Raw genomic sequence first — 20604 nt, 5'->3', positions numbered from 1 at the left:
CTGGTGGTGGCAGACACGGCAGTAGGGGTGGTGGAAGTCACTGAGCTTGTGGCATCAGCATTGATGTGAGGGGCGGAAGTGGCTGTGGGAGTGGCCATGATGGGGGCAGAAGTGACATCATCAATCAGCGTCGTGGTGGTAGCTGCATCAGCCGCATGGCTAATGGTGTTTCCGAGGCCAGGGGAATCTTCTGGAATGTTTGAGGAGCGCTGGTTATGGAGGTGGGTGGATAAAAGTTTGTTGTACTTACAGTTTTTGATGTTTGAGATGGAATTGAAATACTGTTTGTTGAGAGTATGGATTCTCCTGAGGATGTAGTACAGAGTGGGTCCTTTGCAATTCTGAGAGAGTGTGGCCCTCAGCTGCAGCAGGGCAGACTGTCGAGAGGTTAGGTGCCGGCGCATTCCTGCAAGCGTGGAGCGGAGGATCTTGAAGGAGAACTGTTTCTGGTGTTTTTGAATCTGTAGTCTGTACTGTTTGTCCTGTTCGGGTCCGAACGCTGCCAGTTTAAAGGTGGTTCGGAGTCTGTGTGGGATGAGTTGGTTACGGAGGCAAGCACTGAGGAAACAGATGTGGCTGTGGTAGCGCATTTGTTTCACGACATGGTTGAAGAGCTTCAGGGCAGAGGAAATGACCTGGGAGTTGCAGTGGGAGAGGGACTCCCTGAGATTCTTGTAGAGAGAGGAGGAAAACTTCTTCAAGGCAGGCATCCTTGCAAGAGGATTTTCTTCAAGGCAGGCATCTTGTCTTCAAAGTATGTTCAATATATTTAAAAGTTTCATTTGAAAGCTATTGCATTGTCCAAGTATATATCAGACACCGCTTTAAAAATAGTCAGCAACTGCTTGCATGTAATAGTCTGTCTCTTGACCTCAATATTCTTCCAGGACATTAGGCACTGCACACTGGGAGCACCACTGACATAAATCTGCTGAACTTGAAATATGTGATTAGGATGCTCCTGGACCAGGCCAAAGTAGTCAAAATAGAACAGGGTGTCAAGCCAGGGAGAGGCTTGGCAGACTCTTCCAATGTTATGTCCACATTGAGGCATCCAAGAGAGGGAAGCATAATGTGTATGTGAGGCTTTCTGAGACTAATTAGCACCACAGTGGCCAGAATGTATCATTCTAAAGCCAAATTTTAATTTAATTTGATAAGTTTCCATTGAGGTTTTGATTTGTTTGACAATATCTCTTTAAGGGGTTTTCACGGGATAATTTAGTTAACATGTTTAATTCTTATAATCAAAAACATGATGAGGTCAACTTTAAGGTCACAGTGTGGTCATTATAACCATACATATAACTTATTAATTGTGACATTATCTATTCCAAATGGGCTTTGAAGAATGGAGTTTATTTGTAACAATTCTGAAACATTGGCTAGTAAGCTAACAAAGCATACAATCGAACCTTTTCATAAGCAGAAATGGAAATACAAACTTATTGCATCATACAGTGTGTAAGATAGTTTGATGATTTGAATCTAGAACCATCTGATGTGATGGAAGTGTTCTGCTGGCACAATATATATTTGGACAACCTTGGTAGACATGGGCCCACAGCATCAAATTTTTCAAACGGTTGTTACAAAATTTGTAGCCTCACTCAATTGGTTGCTTGCATTAATAACCAATCCAGTTAGGGGTGTTCTTCTGAGGTTGGAGCTGTAATATCATTGAGACAGAGTAGAGAGTGTTTCCATCAGTTCTCTGACTCAATAGCTAATGCCTCTGAGGCAGAATCTCTGGGTTAAAACCTCACTCCAGGGTTCATTAACTACTGAAGATGTTTTCTTTATGCAGTCAAGTGGGTTGATACTTAATGTCCTAATCCTTCCAATACTCTCCTATTCCACATGGGAAGAAAAGGAGCAATTCCTGATCAGTGATCAGTCAGTATTGACAACGTTTCTTGCCAGTGCATCAGAAATGACTATAGTTTTCCTACTAGGCCAGTCTTGGACAAAGTAGGATACACTCAGAAGGATTCAACAGAGGCTGATACTTTTCTTTTACTTATGGGGATGGAAAGGTGCATTACAATCAACACCATATCTGTTGGTGGCAGAGTTACAGGACTGTAGGCAGGCTCTTGCCCGGGACCCGTCTCCTCCCATCTGCTTTCCTTCTTCATTTTACTTGTGCTTCTGCACTTTTCTTTCACATTATTTCCTCTTTTCTTGGTCTTTTTTTCTTTTTTTTTCTGATAAGTTGGTTGGCAGCACCAGCACGAAGGGCAAGAGTGGGCTGATTGAGGAGAGGCAGATGTGGCTTCTCCCAGCAATTGGAGGTGGTGATGATAACGGCAGCAAATATACTCTCTGGCCATTTGGAGCCAGTGGCAGCAGCAGTGAGGACATCCTCCTGGCATTCAGAGCCTGTTGCAACAGCAGTGAGGTCATCCTCCTGGTATTCGGAGCCTGTGGCAGCAGCAGCACTAAAGCTCCTCCAGCGATCAGGGACGGTATTTCAGTGGCAGCAGACTCTTCAAGATGGCAGCACTGGCAAGGCAACATCTGCAGCCAAAGCAGGACTTGTGACCTGGCTGCGGCCTGGCCTGGCAGCGGAGCCAGGGGCTCTTGGTTGCTGGGCAAGTGTGGGTTCATCAGCGTAAGTGAAATGGTGAAGAGATAGCGCCTAAAGTGGGGTGACTCCAAGATTGGTGGGTCCAGTGGAGGCAACAGCAAGGCAGTGGAGGTTTCCCTTCAGGTTAGGTGCTGGCATAACCTGGGTCAGAAAAACTGATATTCTGAACTTTTTAGTTCTTTATTTTTCTAATTTATTCCTATGACATATAATGCCGAACTATTATTTCTTTACTTTTTTTTGTTTCCTAAAAAATTGATCTTAAGTATCTGTACCTAGGTACCTTTGTATCTAAGATGACACTGTAATACGGTGACTGTAAATATTTCATTGTACTCATTTGAGTACATGTCACAATAAAGCTAATTCACAAAAAGGCTCAGGAGCTCAAACAGACTAGAGCTATTTTCTCTACATGTAAGTAAGTTACCCATTCACTTTTCTGCCCATACATCCAAAATGTACCAAGCTGTAAAACTGGATCCTGCGTGTTTATTTCCCAGAACTGGCATACCTAATTTAATGGGGATGTTAACCAATTTAAATGAAATTTCCACTGAAATAGCTCACAGAGAAACTTCAGACACACAGCTTATGTGTTCATGCACTACCCTTGATGCATTGATTAGGCAATGCAGCAACTTCCTTCGCCCAACAGCATGTGTTCCAGGACAAAAATAAAATCCTGAAAAATACAAATTTGCACTTCAGAGTACATCATTACTGACACCACAGTCAATTTATGTGAAAGTGGAAGCAAGGTAAGACGATGATGAATCACAGTCCTGGATAATCAAAACAATAGCACGGCTGACATTTTGCATTGAGGAATTTTGCCAAACAGGCAGTAAGATGTCAGTTACCTAACACTACAGAAAAAGGACAGAGTCCAGCAGCAGTCACTGTGGCACTTTGTAGTCAGACAAGAGAGCCACCTTGTCATTTGCACAAAATAATAACACGGCTGAAGCTCATTCAATTAGTGCAAGGATGGGAGGCAGCAATACTGGAAAAATAAACAGAAAAAGACTGTCATTCAAGGGATCAGCAAATACACAATGCAAGGACTGTCGATCAATGAGCTAAGATGCAGGGGCAAGTAAATAAAACATATTTGCCTCAAGTTACTGTTGGACTTTACTTCGTCACAGCAAAGAATATAAGAATTGGGAGCAGGAATAAGCCCCAAAATTAAAGAAGGTAATTTATCATGCTGGGATTAAAAAAAAGTGATGAAACTAAAATTGTTCAATCCATGTCATTTTGGATTTCTTGTTTGATGAGTTCAACTCAGAAATTTTGATGAGAAATTTTTTAAACAGAAGAGAGGGCAAAGGCTGTTGCTCCAGGCAAGTTATCTCTCTGCCTACCAGTGTTCAAAATCCAATAGTTCCTTTACACCTATAAACTAGATCTGAAAATATCGTTATCTCAGTGATTGCAGTCAAGCAGCTTGTGTTCTTTCTCCTTAGCTGCAGCCAGTCTCCTTCACTTTGCAAAGTCTTCTTTCCAAAAAGTTCATGATGTGGAGCTTGTTATATACAGATATGGAAGGATCTTACTTTTTTGAGAGCAATAAACACCTTGCACTGTAATGATGTCATTAGGACTTGGTGGCAAAATAAAGTAGGATTTTGTGAGAAATAATACTAAGGCCAGACTCCCAAACAGTCTTTCCAGTAATTAACTTGACAAGTATCTGTTGTATGTGCTCCCATTTGTACCTTCTAAATATATAAGCTCTTTAAAGGGTTCTTGTGGCACAGTGATATTGTCCCTACCTCTGAGTCCAGAGGACTGGGTTCAAGAGCAGCAAGGTGGTTCAGTGGTTAGTGGTTCCAGTAAGTCTTTCCAGTATTCTTATAATTGATAAATAGTTACAGAGATGCAATTACCTGCAACCTGTTTACCCTATAAAATTGTTCTTATTAGACCAGAAAATCACTACCTATGCATACACTAGACCATGCAAGTCCTTAAGGAACTCAGAGATATTTTCTAAACAACCTGGTCAGATATAATATTACACACCTCTGGAACATGAGACTTAGAATCTCAACAGTGTTGAAGTAGGCCATTCCACCCATCAAGTGCACACCAACCCTCCAAAGATTATCTCACCTTCCTACGCTGCATTTCTAATGGCTAACCCATCTTGTCTGCACACCCCTAAACACTATGGGCAATTTTGCATGATTAATCCATCTAACCTGCACATCTTTGGTCTGTGGGAGGACACTGGAGCACCCAAAGGGAATGCATGCAGTTACGGGGTGAATGTGCAAACTCCACACAGATAGTCATCTAAGAGTGCGATCAAGATTGGCAGCAGCATTAACTACTGAACCACCTTGCTGCTCTTGTACCCAGTCCTCTGGACTCAGAGGTAGGGACACTATCACTGTGCCACAAGAACCCTTTAAAGAGCTTAATATATTTAGAAGGTACAAATGGGAGCACATACAACAAATACTTATCAAGTTAATTATATTTTATGTGAATATTTCAGATAACTCATCCTTACAACAGCAAAATTCTGAATGTTTTTCAGTTGAACACTTGGACTCCATTTGGGTGCATATGATATTTCTCAGACAATACATCAATAAGATGCACAAGAGTGCCTTCAAGATTAAAAAAATGAAGAACACACTGAACTACCCTCTACCGTTCTTACCCATCTACCACTTTACCCTTAACATGCCCTCACCCACAATTCTCAGCAGCTCATAAACCGTTAGATCACTGACCTTTTATCACAGCTAGGTGAACAAATACATTTGACATGCATTGCATCAAAGGCTTGCAGTGAATGTCAATGACAGATCAGAGAGGTTGATCTAAAAGAAATGTATTTTATGTGTTTTTGAAACCAGTAAAGAAGGAGATAGTTTCGTTGAGGGATTTGTGGATCAGAAGCCCCAAGTGAAATGTTCTGGACCCAGCACATTTAAAAGGATGTGTGGGAAATCTAATTGTCAGGAGATTTGACTTACAGCAGGCTAAGGTTTTTTCTGTAAAGTCTTCAGAACATTTCAGGGGAGTTGACTTTCCCAATCTTAATGTTGGGGAATTCCATTTTGCATTTATTAACATATAATGAATTCAGATTAATGCCCAAGTCTGCTGGAATAATGTTTGCTGGCACAATCGCAATGGTATACATAACATATGTGAAGGATATGCCTTTTGGGTTAGATCTCTTCCTCAAGGATCCAGTGAGTGTAAACTTCTTCAGTATCTTGGCTTTTTCATAACCAAGACATTTTTTTGCTCAAATGCTTGCAATGCTAGGGCTAAAATCTCACCATGTTGATCAGTTCAGGAGATGTCTCAGTCATATGCAGTCCATCTTGATGTTATTAAATACTTATGGTGTCAAGGGTGAAGTCTGACAGGTCCAACAAACCTGCTTCAGCAAGGCATTCACATTAGCTCGTGTTAGCGAACATGACCAGGGCAGGCAAATGGGGCTGAAAACAAAAGGAAGCTCAACGCAAAAGATTTTTTTTTGTTTTGGTCTTGTCCCTTGCAAGCCTTTGATGCAATGCTGTCAAATGTATCTGTTTGTTTAGTTGTGATAAAAGGTCAGTGACCTGACGGTTTATGAGCTGCTGAGAATTGTGGGTGAGGGCATGTTAGGGGTAAAGTGGCAGATGGGTAAGAAGGGTAAAGGGTAGTGTGCCAAGTGATTAAGAGAGCAAAGTTGCAGGTGGAAGAGAGACCGAGAGATATTGAAGAGCTAGTGGGTGATTAATATCAAAATCTCAGCCAAGGTAAAAGAGGAGATCAAAAAAAGTATACTGTTATTTTGTTAGTGATGCACAATTGACCTCTGGGATTAATCAGTGAAAATGGGTGAATTATAATTCAAGAGGTGAATTTGAACTATTCCAAATAATAACATGTTATTTAAAATAAGCAGCTAATTAGTTCAGCCATGCCAGAGTTGTATTTTCTCGGCAGCTTAACTTTGCACTCATAAGAGTTCATCCATGGAAAACAAGTATGTACAATTGACTTTGGAAATTGGCTTCAATAAAAAGCATATTGTTGGAAACTTTATGTTCTTTTTCACCTATTAGTTAGATTTTTTTGTTGGCATTAGTGTAGTCTTTCCTTTTGAAAATTATAAATTCCTCTGGAAATTTCAATAATGCTCAAAGATTTGGAAGAGAATGGTAATGAATTTATGAAACAAAAACAGAAAAATGATGGAGAAACTCAGTAGATCTTGCAGCATCTGTGGAGAGAAAGCAGAGTTAATGTTTCGAGTCCATTGACCCTTCTTCAAAACATGAATTTATGGGCAGACATAAGAAAAAAAATCACTGTACCTCAGCTATAACCCACATTTGTGCAAGTGACTGAACAGGAAATAAGGTTAAAAAATGGATAAGCTGTCTCATTTTGTGAAATCACATCCTTGGATTTCTGTTCCTAGTTCTACAGACATTTTACAGACCATTGAGCCTGGCCCTGCTTACTGGCAGGCAACTGTAATCTGGGCAAAGTGTACTGATATGCTAAACAGAGAAACCCCACTTGCTGTCATCTCAGATGATGTCCATCCAGACTACCAGTCAGCAAAAAGGGGATCAGAAAGCAAATCCCTCCATCACTTGCCCACATGTTTCCTCTGAACTCTTCCCTTGCCAAATGAAGGTGCTATCTTTTTCTTTCACTGGTCCACACTCAGTGAGCATGGTCTCCTGCAGAGATGCTATGTCAATGTCCACTATATAATGGTCACGTGTGTCTTGTCAATCATGTATGACGTCTCTCATATTATATTACTGCTGTGAGAGTGTCATCTATACAGAACAAGCCTGGGCAAAACTTATGGAGCCCAAAACCATTCTACCAAAAGTCCTGAAGTATTTGCTTCCTTTAGGCTCCCTCCCAATCTCCTCATCAAGTTCAAAGGAATTCAAGGTTTTGTGTGAGCTTGGTTGCAGGAGTAGGCAGAAAGGTGAAATATTTTGGCATCAATGCACCTTTGAACTTCACTCCAGAATTTTTGTCTCATAGACTTCAATGCTCCTGAGAGGTGCACAAAGTCCTAGAGCTACTTGCTGATATGATTGCCAGGATGTGTCCATATCACATTCCAGTAGTCTGCATTCTACATGGCTGAGGCTCAAATCTTCTTTGTGTACATCTGTGTATTTAGCCTAGACCTGCGTAGGACTCCGTTTTTGTATTTCATCGTAAGGAGGCACAGCTGAGGACTTGCTAATAGGGAGGCCGTGTATTGAAAGGGAGGGACTTGAACAGCAGGTACTTTTCCTTCACATTGCTGCAAGCCAGCTGCATGGGCTGAGAGATGGGATGCAACCTAGCACACAAAAGTAGATTGCAGGCTAACACTCTTCATCCAGTCATCAAATGTATCACATCAAACTATGACACGTAATCAATGCACTCATTGAATTATAAAGGTATTTCAGCGTTCTAAGTGATTTCAATTGATGATGAGTTCCTAATTTCTCATATACTTTTTTTATTAGAGTAAATAATTACTTTATTTTCCTTTAATTTTTTCTCTGAAGAGGTATAATTCTAGTTCCATTCTATCAAAAGTCCTGAAGTATTTGCTTCCTTTAGGCTGCTAATGTCCGGGAGAGAAAATAATTTCATCTTTAAATAATGGTAGAGTTCCTGTCTCCATTCCAGGTGAAGTGATAATTTTTGTAATGTCATTTAGTATAATGAGGTCAGGCTCATTAGAGTGATAAAGCAGGTTGACTGGTAGTTCCTTTGCTGTTACAGAATTTTAAGTTAATTCAAAGACAAAATGATTTCCTTCTTTCTCTAACCCAGTATCAAAACTATACAATGCTTATTTAGGGCAATAGTTTATTCTTCTGTCTATCGACATAATGAGCAAAACAAATTGGTTTATTTCTTGAGATATAACAATATAATATTTGTGTCAAAACAAGTTCTAGTCAATTATTGTATTAGGACAATTAGTACCCAAACTTTTGAAATCATAAAATGTATACCCAAAATTTTATGTGGTTTATAGATTAAGCAGGATTTGTATTGTTGCCATATGAACCTACTGCACTGTTCCTAGATTATTCACTTTCAGAACATACATTTGAACACGAAAGTCCACAGATCTGAGCTGATTCTGTGGAAGGACGCAAGGGTTAATGAGATCATCAAATTTCTGAACCTATAGGATTATTACATACTACATCACAAGATGTTGAAATTTGTACTTTCTATATTCTTTTCTATAGTTTCAATATTTATTGATTTACTAACATTTTCTAGATAACTTAAAACTGTATTTTCAGAAATATAAATTTTTGAATGGGTGTGATCTTCCTTCCCTCAGTTGGCAAGAAGAATGGTGAGTGTGATGACTTAGTTGGGTGAGAGTCAAAGATTCATGCTCAATCCTGGGAGGCAGGCCAGATCAGTCTTGTTGCTTGGTTCGTTGAGGTGGTATTGTAAAATTAATGTGGGGACTTGTCTGCGGTCAATCAGGGGTATGGGTCACACATAATCTGGGGGGAAGGGATCAGGGGCCAGTCTATGCTAACATTAAGGCAGTGGACAAATCTGTAGATTGCTTTCATTATATTTGATGTTTGAGGGAATGATCATATTAATGGAAGCTATGGGAGATTGTAGGATGGGAACTAACATTTTACTAGTGGGAATTGTGTAGTTTCAAATGGGGAGGTGAAAGTACGTCATGGCCACTTTGGACTTGAAATAAGGTTGGTGCAGGGTCAGGAACCAAAGCGTCATGGACTGCCAAAGTAAAGTAGGCACATTAATAATCATATACAGGGATTCAATTGCCATGGAGGATAAGTAATCATTTAGGGGTTGGCCTTAACAGAACTTTATATAGGTTCAGTAAAATTCCCTTGTATTTGTACCTAATTTCCTGTGGGAAGGATATCTGCCATCCTTACTTGTTGTCTATGTGACCACACACTTAGCAATGATCAAAGGGGTAACCATGAGCAACCACATGGGCCCCAGCTATGCCTGCCTCTTTGTCAGATACGTGGAACAGTCCATCTTCCACACCTACAAAAGCACCATTCCCCGCCTCTTCCTCGCTACATTGATGACTGTATCGGCACCACCTCATGTTCCCACGAGGAGGTTGAACAACTTCACCGACCTATTTCACTCTAACCTTAAGTTCACCTCAACCATCTCAGACACCTCCCTCCCCCTCCTGGACCTCTCCATTTCCATCAATGGTGATCGACTCAACACGGACACCTTCCACAAACCCATAGACTCCCACAGCTACAGGATTACATCTCCTCCCACCCTGCATCCTATAAAAATGCTATCCCTTATTCCCAATTCCTCTGCCTCCACTGCATCTGCTCCCAGGAGGATCAGTCCCACCACAGAGCACACCAGATTGACTCCTTCTCCAAAGTGTGTAATTTCCCCTCCCACGTTGTCAATGATGTGCTCCAGCACATCTCATCCACTTCCCACAACTCTGCCTTTAACCCCACCCTCCAAGCACAAGAAGGACAGAGCCAATCAGTCCTCACCTTCCACCCCACCAACCTCCAGATACATTGCATCATCTTCCACCATTTCCACCACCTACAAACAGACCCCACCACCAGATGTATATTTCACTCCCCTCCCTTATCTGCTTTCCATAAAGACCATCCCCTCCACGACTCTCTTGTCAGGTCCACGCTGCCCCCCCCTCCAACCAACCCACCTTCCCCTCCCGGCACCATCCCTTGCCACTGCAGGAAGTGCAAAACCTGCGCCCACACCTCCTCTCTCACTTCTGACCAAGGCCCTTAAGGAGCCTTCCACATCTGTCAGAGATCTACCTGCACCTCCACACATGTTGTTTACTGTATACGTTGCTCCCTATGCGGTCTCCTCTACACTGGGGAGACAGGACGCTTACTTGCAGAACGCTTCAGAGAATATCTCTGGGACACCCACACCAACCATCCCCACTACCCCATGGCCAAACACTTCAACTCCCCTTCCCACTCCGCTGAGGACATGCAGATCCTGGGCTAGCTCCATCATCAAACCCTAACCACCTGATGCCTGGAGGAAGATCGTCTCATCTTCAGATTTGGAACTCTGCAACCGCACTGAATCAGTGTCAATTTCACCCATTTCCTCATTTCCCCTACCTTATCCCAGATCCAACCTTCGAACTTGGCCCCACCCTCTTGAGCAGTTCTACCTGTCCATGTTCCTTCCCATCTATCCGCTCCACCCTCCTCTCCAACCTATCATCATCACCCCCACCTTCATCTACCTATCACACTCAGAGCTTCCTTCCCCCCAGCCCTCTTACCCTCCCATTTATCTCTCTACCCCCTTGGCCCACAAGCCTCATTCCTGATGAAGGGCTCATGCCTGAAAAGTCAATTCTCCTGCTGCCTGGCCTGCTGAGCTTTTCCAGTACCACACTCTCAACTCTGATCTCCAGCATCTGCAGCTCTCACTTTCTTCTTAGCAATATGATTGATTTTTAACTGCTCTTTGGGCAATAACAATAATTGGTGAGCAATGCCCACAACCCATGAAGAAATGAAATAGCAGCAATAGCATGAAAGTACTTGTGAGAACCAAACAGGACTGGTTTTGGTTTTACTGTTGAGGTAAAGAAAAGAGAGCACCTATAAGCCTAATTAGATGAAACCTGCAAATAGGAAACTAGACGCAGGCTGCCTTTCCTGTAGAGTATTCACATTTTCTATTGAATTTCCTGAAAAGGGGAACGTTTTGCTGTATCTTTGACTTCTGTGCAGGTTAGGTCCTTGGGGTCAGCCTGGACTCTGCAGTTGCCATGACAGCCAACCAGGTCAGGGGTGACTCTGCTAATTATTAGCAGCAGCAGTGGAGATTGCAGGGTCCAGGGACCTTTCAATGTCCAGGGTTGTTCCCTTACAATACTGGAGCAGTTTCAGAGGCCGCATAAGAAGGAGGTGGGTAGGACTGTAACTGTGGGCAGGCCATTGACACACTTGCCCAAGGTCTCAGACTCTGAGAGGCCTGCAGGCAAACAGGAACTTGCTTACAACAGTCCAGCACATGCCAACAGTATCATAGTGGTAATATCATTAGATAACTAATCCAGAGGCCCAGATTAATATTCTGAGGAATTGGGTCCAAACATCACCACAGCAGCTGGTGGAGTTTGAAGTCAATCAATAATTTGAAATTTGAAAACTAATATCAGTGAAGGTGACCATGAAGAAGCCATCAATTGACAAAATAATTTTGCAGATGACACCAAAATTGGAGGTGTACTGGACAGTGAAGAGGGTTTCCTTAGATTACAGCAGGATCTTGACCAGATGAGCCAATTGGCTGAGAAGTGGCAGATGGAGTTTAATTCAGATAAATGTGAGGTGTTGCATTTTGGGAAAGCAAATCTTAGCAGGACTTATACACTTAGTGGTAAGGTTCTAAGGAGTGTTGCTGAACAAAGAGATCTTGGGGTGCAGATTCATAGCTCCTTGAAAGTGGAGTCGCAGATAGATGGGATAGTGAAGAAGGCGTTTGGTATGCTTTCCTTTATTGGTCAGAGTATTGAGTACAGGAATTGGGAGGTCATATTGCAGCTGTACAGGACATTGGTTAGGGCACTGTTGGAATGTTGTGTGCAATTCTGGTCTGCTTCCTATTGGAAGATGTTGTGAAACTTGAAAATGTTCAGAAAAGATTTACAAGGATGTTGCTTGGGTTGGAGGATTTGAGCTATAGGGAGAGGCTGAGCAGGCTGGGGCTGTTTTCCCAAGAGTGTTGGAGGCTGTGGGGTGACCCTATAGAGGTTTACAAAATGATGAGGGCATGGATAGGGTAAATAGGCAAAGTCTTTTCCCTGGGTTCAGGGAGTCCAGAACTAGAGGTCATAGGTTTAGGGTGAGAGGGGAAAGATATAAATGGGACCTAAGGGGCAATCTTTTCACGCAGAGGGTGGTACATATACAGAATGAGCTGCCAGAGGATGTGGTAGAGGCTGGTACAATTGCAACATTCAAAAGGCTGGATGGGTATATGAATAGGAATAGGAAGGATTTGGAGGGATATGGGCCGGGTGCTGGCAGGTGGGACTAGATTGGGTTGGGATATCTGGTCGGCATGGATGGGTTGGACCGAAAGGTCTGTTTCCATGCTGTATATCTCTATGATTCTATGACTCTATGATTCTATGACTCTATGATTCACTGATGTCCTGCAGAGATGGATATCTGCCATCCTTATCTGGTCTGGCCAACATATGAATGTGGACCCACAGCAATGCAATTGACTCTTAACTGCCCTTTGAAATGTCTTACTAACTCATTCATTTCAAAGTCATTGAGAATGGGCATCAAGTGTTAGCTTTGCCAGTGACACGCATGAATAAGGAAAGAAACTTGATGTACCTCCATATCCAGACATTCATCAAATGGTCAACCCACAGAGTCAGGGCAGTTAAGGAACAAACAACGCTGGCCCTCATTGACCTGGAATGCAAGAGGGAGAGGAGTCTGTCCATTTTTACTCTGGTGTGGTGGTCTCGGTCAGGGAGTACTCGACTCCCTCTATGAGTAGAGTGACGATCACTGAGAAACCCTGGTTCAGCAGAACACTCAGCAGTTGCTAGAATGGACTGAGATCTGCAATCCCATCACTTTGAGCACTCAGCACTGATGGCAAGACAGAATCTTGTCAGTCAAGTCAGACTTTGGGGAATGTGCATGTCATAAAGGAAAGGGCTTTTCCCAAATTACACCAAACTGTTACTTGAAATTTTAAAATCTGACTCCCCAGCTCAATCAGCCTGGAGATGGTCCCTGACCTCTCAGGGTCAGAGAAACATTGCCTATTCATTGTCTCTTTGAAAGTCATCCTGGCCCATCTTAGGATCCTCAGCCTCATTTTCCTCATCTAAGGTTTCCTCTCTCTCCTGCATTTTCCCCTCAGTCAACACATTACTTCTATGCTGACCTAGATTGTGGAGGGCTGAACAAACTGCTATGATGTGGGGCCCTGTCTGAGTTATATTACATGGCACTATCTGCATGATCCAAGGGTCAGAACCTCATCTTCAGATGGCCAATGGTCTCTTCCAGAATAGCCCTGATTAAAGAATGAACAGCACTACATGGCAGCAGATTGAGGATTTCATAGAGATGTCATCAGCTGATGGTGGTGGGTTATCCCTTGTCATTGAACAACCAGCCTTATATGTGCCAAGGGACATTAATGAAACTGTCAGTTGTGAGTCATCCAGGGTATTTGAGTTAGGACAACACCTGCATGTATGGTAGAGACCTGCAATATATCCCTATTATTGTCACAACTTATTTGACCATTAGGGGAATGCTATCTTTTTCTGTTCACGCAGACTGCTTGTTAATGAGAAAGCATATTGATAGCCAAATGGCCATAATATATTGCACCCGATAGCTGCAGAAGCCAGTGCTGTGACTTGAACTGGATGTAATTCTTTAGTTGTGGCCTTAACAGAACTTTATACAAGTGCAGCATAGTCCCTTTTGTATTTCTACCCAAAACCTCTGTTTAAGAGTCCATGATCACACATAAGTTGTTAATTGAAACTGCAATGTGTGAATGACTGATTTGAGGACTGATTAATAAAGATTGTTGATGTGTGAGTGATTGAGGGTTTAGTGAATTGAGCAGTGTTAGAGACTAGTGAGACTGATGGTAAGATTGGCATTTCAAACATTCAGTCATTGCAGGGGGAAGCTGAACCTCTTGGCAGGAGTGCATTGAGATCCTTTGGTCTTGACTCTTCACATGGTTAATTCCGCCCACTTTTGGATATCTTCCTGGTTTCTAATGCAGAAAGAGATTCAGGATAGGTTTCACTTTTTTTCATCATAACACCCAATTCAGCATCCAAAATTGTACTGTTTGGACTCTCTAATGCTGTACTATTCTTACATATTTTCGTTGTCAGATTCAGTTCAAGGCTTTTTCTAATCAACCTATTCGGAGAGATGTTATTACACATCTCTGAGACAGTGGGACTTGAACCTAGGCCTCCTGGATCAGAGGTAGGGAGATTGCTACTGTACTACAAAGGTTCTTCAGGTTCAGTTCTACACAACAGACAATTAATACTTGCTCCAGCTACATGCATCGTCCTTTTAGAACTTGCAGGCTATCTTTAAGTGTTGACAGAATATTATTGTTTTGGAACCCTGATGATGAACAATAAACAGTGTTGTTAGCATTGGCAACAAGCACAAATTATTGTAATGACAAATATTACAGGTATTATATTGGTTTAGTTTAATTGTGCAATGTGATTCCTGCACCCAGTTTTTTGGAGCTGTGCAGCTCAGTCTGCACAGCTTTATTGTAAATCACTGTACCCTATATTGACCCAAGAGACAAAATCCATTATATTAATAGAAGATGCATATCTTTTTTTCTTTTGTTATTCCTAACTTAACCATACTTTTGCAATGACTGTTATTCCATGCAGATTTCATGCACCCATTAAGAGACATTCATTACGGAATGATATGGAAGTGGATTTTTTCCTTACTTCAGTCATATTTTGTGGAAGTGACGATATGCATAAAGCAGCAAATATTATACTTCAGCATACTTTATTTTCCTCTGAGAATTATCCCAGATGGATTGCTTGGCACTATTACGAAAACAGCACTTCCCTCTTTAGCTACCAATGCAATTTTGTGAAGATTTTGATTATTGTACTGATTTCAAGAGATCCGTGAACATCAAAATGGCAGGGTAAGAACATGATGAGAAAATGAGTATGTTTATCAAACAGTTATGTTAGAAAAGCACTGACAGGATGCAAATGATAAAATTAGTTAGTGATGAGCTTTCAGTTTTCTGGAGGAGAAGAAGACAATTAAGCTGTGGAGATTTATAGTTCAACATCATCATATATTTGAGAAGTGAGAAATTGAATCTGATGCTGGCTTAACATTGAATCAACGAAACCACCTTCTGAATTTTGAAGGCTTGTCAAAAGATTCCTATTGGAGAAACAGAAAAGAAAAGCCACAGAAAGATTAGAACATAAGTTCAAAAGATTTTGAAGTTGATTTACCAAGGATCAGGGACTCCTTAGGGCTGCATGGGCAAAAGAAATGTAGAACAGATGCAGGAGAATACTTGAGTCACAGCATTATGGACTTTTTACGTGTGAATGTGGGGACTCAGCTGAGAAAAGGATTTGAGAAATGGATCGATAAGAGGCTAAATTAAGTTTCAGCTGCAAATAGGGGAATTTGACAATATTGCAAAGGTGGAAATCAGCAGTTTTGGAGATGAATTGCATCAAGAGTTGATAGCTTAAGTCAGGTACTCAAACTCAATCTGAGTGCACAAAAAAACACATTTATGGTGTTCAGGGAAGTTGTGGCATAGTGATGATTTTATTTGACCAATAATCATGAAGCAAACTTCAGTCTAATGTTCTGTACTTGTGAGCTTGAATCCTATCTTGGCACATGGTGATATTTGAATTCAATAGAAATCTAGCATTAAATGTTTGCCTATTAGTAACAATAAAACCATTGCTGATTGTTATAAAAACCCATCAGGTCACAACACTGTAGGGAGGTGTGAGTGTCTTTCAAAGCATGCAGTTGAGATTTATCAGGATGGTTCCAGGATGAGGGATTTTAACACCATGGTTGGATTGTAGAAGCTGGGGCTTTCTCCAGGGTGAAAAGGAAATTTTGTAGAATTAGGACAACATGTTTTAAGGAAGTAGATAATAAAAGTGCGTTCCCATTAGCTTGCATGGTATGTCACCATGACATTAAAAATCACACAACACCAGGTTATAGTCCAACTGGTTTATTTGGAAGCACTAGCTTTCGAAGTGCTGCTCCTTCAACAGGTAGCTAGTGGGGTAGGGTCATAAGACACAGAATTTATAGCAAAAGATCACAGTGTCATGCAACTGAAATGATACATTGAACAAACCTAGATTGCTATTGACTCTTTCATCTTTATAGAATGGGTAGCAGGTTTTGGTCCATTAAGATGTAAATCCCAGCACTTCTTTCAAGTCACATTCTCGAGATAACTTAAGATTTTCTAAAGAAAGGTGGAATCTCAGCTCAGACAATGCATTAAAGGTGTGAGGTTAGAATCTGTCTGTAGACCAGTCTTGAGCCGGAAGTGATCAATCACTCTCTTGCTGTGATACTTCTGCTAGCTCCCATAACATAAGGTCAAAGGTGAATCACATAGCTCTGAAGAATTCAATGAATTTCTATTCTGCCACCTATTATTTATAAAACTGGTCAATTTGGGCAGTAGCAATATCTTGGAGTTCTTGTGATGTTTTTGAGGCAAATAGTTGTTTATGCAATATTGTTAATTTGGATATACTTATTCATGATGCTAGTGAAGTTTTAAAATCAAACTACACACATGCAGTTCCTTCAGATTTTTCACATTTTGCAGAAAGATTTACTTCAAATAAATAAAACAGGAATTCATTTTGCCGGATCAGTGTTTTGCATATGTTTAACAAGAACCAGGTAATGTCTGGGATGAATTTTCAGAAGTTTGGTAGAGATTTTGATAGTACTGTTTATCCTGTCTTTTTTTTCAGTGTATTTTAATATCAAAATGGGCTGAAATGTTTCAGTATCATTTTGAATTGTGATAGTTTGACTTTTGATCATCCATGATAGGAGAGAAGAGACTACTGATGTACATTACAATCAGAGGAACTTATTTGTATGGGCTCAAGCTAAGCAATTTTTCAGAAGTGTGGCAGAGTGTCATGCTGTAAGAAGACAGAGCTGAGTAAGAAGGAAACTGTGAACTTCATAGCATTAGACTACATGCCTTGATACAGTGAGATTCACATGAGTCTGTCCCTAAAAGGGATATCACAAATTAGCTGCAAGGTACAACACAATGTAACTGGTGATACAAGGACAGTGAGAGACCGATTTAAAGTTTTGGGCAAGAAAGAAAGGATCATGTGAAGATGAAGATTTTTATATAGTGTGCACTAATGCCATTGATACATTGGATTTAAGGTGGACAAGCAAGAGGCTGGAAGAACACAGCAAACCAGGCAGCATCAAGAGGGGAAGTCAATGTTTCAGGGTGTAACCCTTCTTTAGGATTGGATTTAAAAGTAGGTGTCAATACTTCAGCATCTTGAATATGTTCCATCATTCAATAATTTCATGGCTGATCTGGTTGTGTCTTAACTCACTTTTCTGTCTACTCCTCATAACCATTGAGTCCATTGTAAATCATAAATCTGTCTAATTCAATCTTAAAAGGTTCTACCAGCTGTTTGATGACCTGATACCTGCTGCCAAAGAAAATGTTGAAAGTAAAGATGATGAATAGTTTTGAAAAGATGTAGGAGGGCCAACTGAGTAAAGTGAGCATTCAACAGTACAGGGATACAATGTGGGGGGGGGGGGTCCAAGACTGACTGGACAGAAAACTGAATAGAAGCAACTGGCTTAATGATTCCTCTGTACCATGGCAACTCAGCGACACCATGGACCTTCTCATGCAATTAGTGCTGCTGCAAAATGTGTCTTTATTGTTTGAGAGCTCAAGTTATAAAGTGGAAAATTAATTTGTTTTCAGTTCTGTGAAGGTCTGTTCTATTTTTAAGAAAAAAGATCTGAATGTCACTGTTTGAAAAATGACCTAAAAATGGCATTTGTAAAAAAATCATGCAGTTTCAGATAAATGTCAAGACAGCCCCCACCCAATCACCCCTGTGCTCCGGGGGATAAGGAATAACTGCCGTGAAGGTTGTATCTTCTATTTTATTGTATTTTTCATTATGGGTTGACATGGAAAAAAGACTATGTATAAAACAAAGGATTGCGGCTTGGATTGCTGCATTTTTATTAAAAACAAAATTCCAGTGTTTCATGTGGGTGTCATTTATACTGTATTCATCCATTGACAGAGGTTTAATTGCAGACAAACTGGTACCAGGGAATATGCCCAAAATGAAACTTGGCCAGCAACAAGCTGCTGGTCGGTCTATTGAGTAATGACAAGTTGTTCATGACAAAGGCCTTCTGATTGCAAACATGATATGATCAGCTGCCAAGTAACTGAACAGTTTGTGGGTGTGAATGAGATAGCACACACGTCAGACATTCGGAAAAGGAGGTTTAGTCTTTGTCTGTGCAATAAACAAAAACAGCTTAAAGCCTGAAGAAAGCCAATTTATTTTCCCTCACCAGTTGCAGTTAGCTGTTGCTTTTAACTAATAAATCAGAGACTTCATAACTGGTGAACCTGTAGCTCTATGGCTTCTATAGGCAAGTGAAAGTACCTGGAGGAGAGGAAAATTGAGATATAGTGTGTCTAGGCAAGCCAAAACCTTTGAACAGGCGCAATCAAACTTCTTTCCCAGTTTTGTCCCTCCACCCATAGCACCAATTTTTTGTCTATCTGTATCTGTCTATATGTGAGTGTAGGGGGAGTTTGATAATATGGTTAAAGTTGTAACTAGTAGCATTAGAGGTTGACAGTTAGAATCTATTTATTTGTAATAAATAAACATTTTTGTTAAGTGCAAAAACCTAGGTCTGTGTTTTCATTAATTTAAATCCAAAAATGGTATATTGGTGAATTTTGCATACTTCTATAAAATATTTTATCTTTATGATGACTTACTTATTAAAGGGCTGGCAAAAGGAGTCACTAGGAAAACTATATGACCAAGATTGTTGTGAACCTAACAAAGAAAATACTTTATTAATAAAAAGGTATATTTGGGTGATAACTGTCTTCAAGGATCTCAAATGGAAAGCAGCTGCTGGTAGCTGTCACTCAAGGGCTGAATCAATTGAGTGGGAAAGTGAGAAATTCTACATAACAGAGACTAAATTAGAGAACTTTGGAACTGCGTGGAGTGCCAAATTTGTCCAGGGAAAGATGTGGATGTTGTGATTGGATGAAATGTACTTTAGTTTGAAGTGAAATTTACCTTTATGATTAGAATTTGTTTGTAAATCTGTTGGTTCTGATTAATGTTAAAATACTCGTTACAAAAAAAAGTGAAATCTTGTAGATAATTTCTTCATTTGGTAAGTTTATTTTTTTCTTTGGTTTATGGTTTCCCATGTGTATTGTAAAATCTGGTCTCAGCACAGATGTTGAATATTTCTGCCATTGATTTAGATTATCAGTATCCACAGCATATTTTTTAAAAATCTCTTCCAAAGTTTTGTTACTTGTTTAGTTGGAAAAATACCTTTTCTGGCATTTTAATTTAGGACCATCATTTACTGCTGCCGACCAGATGGACTATATATTAATGTCCCATAGTTTAAAAATCACCATTGCCTCATAATCAAATGGCACAATTTATGTCTGTTGTTGTTTGTCATTACATAGATATACATTTTTTTGTTAATCTCAATGACATAAGGATGACGTCGTCTCTATATTCCTTACTGATAATGACAGATTCATTTTTGGTGATGAGAGAAAACTCCATAGAAATATTTCCTTTTACTTAAATAATCCAATGGATGAAGCGTGACCATTTTACTTTCCAATCAATTAACATTCATAACCAAGCCATTGAGATTGTTTGTTTATTGGTATTGACCTTGAATACTTACGTTTTGGATTTATGACCTGATTGATTGAAACTAAATAAAAGAAAAGAGATTAAATGAAACTCAAAACATAATTCAGCATGTGTTGAATGTTAAATACTTTTGTATTCACATAAAAACTGGTAGAGTATGTTTTTGTTGTATCAAATGCCATTTAATATAAGGAATACACAGGCAGGAGGTTGGGAGAACACAGCAGGCCAGACAGCATCAGGAGGTAGAGAAGTCGATGTTTTGGCTGTAATTCTTCTTCAGGACTGAAGAAGGGTTACACTCAAAATGTCAACTTCTCTATCTCCTGATGCTGCCTGGCCTGCTGTGTTCTTCCAACCTCCTGCCTGTGTCGTTCGGATTCCAACATCTCCAGTTTTTTTTTGTCTCTATTTAATATGAAGGAGCAATCTGAAG

The sequence above is a fragment of the Chiloscyllium plagiosum genome, chromosome 2 (assembly GCF_004010195.1).
Source record: "Chiloscyllium plagiosum isolate BGI_BamShark_2017 chromosome 2, ASM401019v2, whole genome shotgun sequence".
Taxonomy (NCBI): Eukaryota; Metazoa; Chordata; class Chondrichthyes; order Orectolobiformes; family Hemiscylliidae; genus Chiloscyllium; species Chiloscyllium plagiosum.
This window is presented reverse-complemented; position numbering follows the sequence as displayed.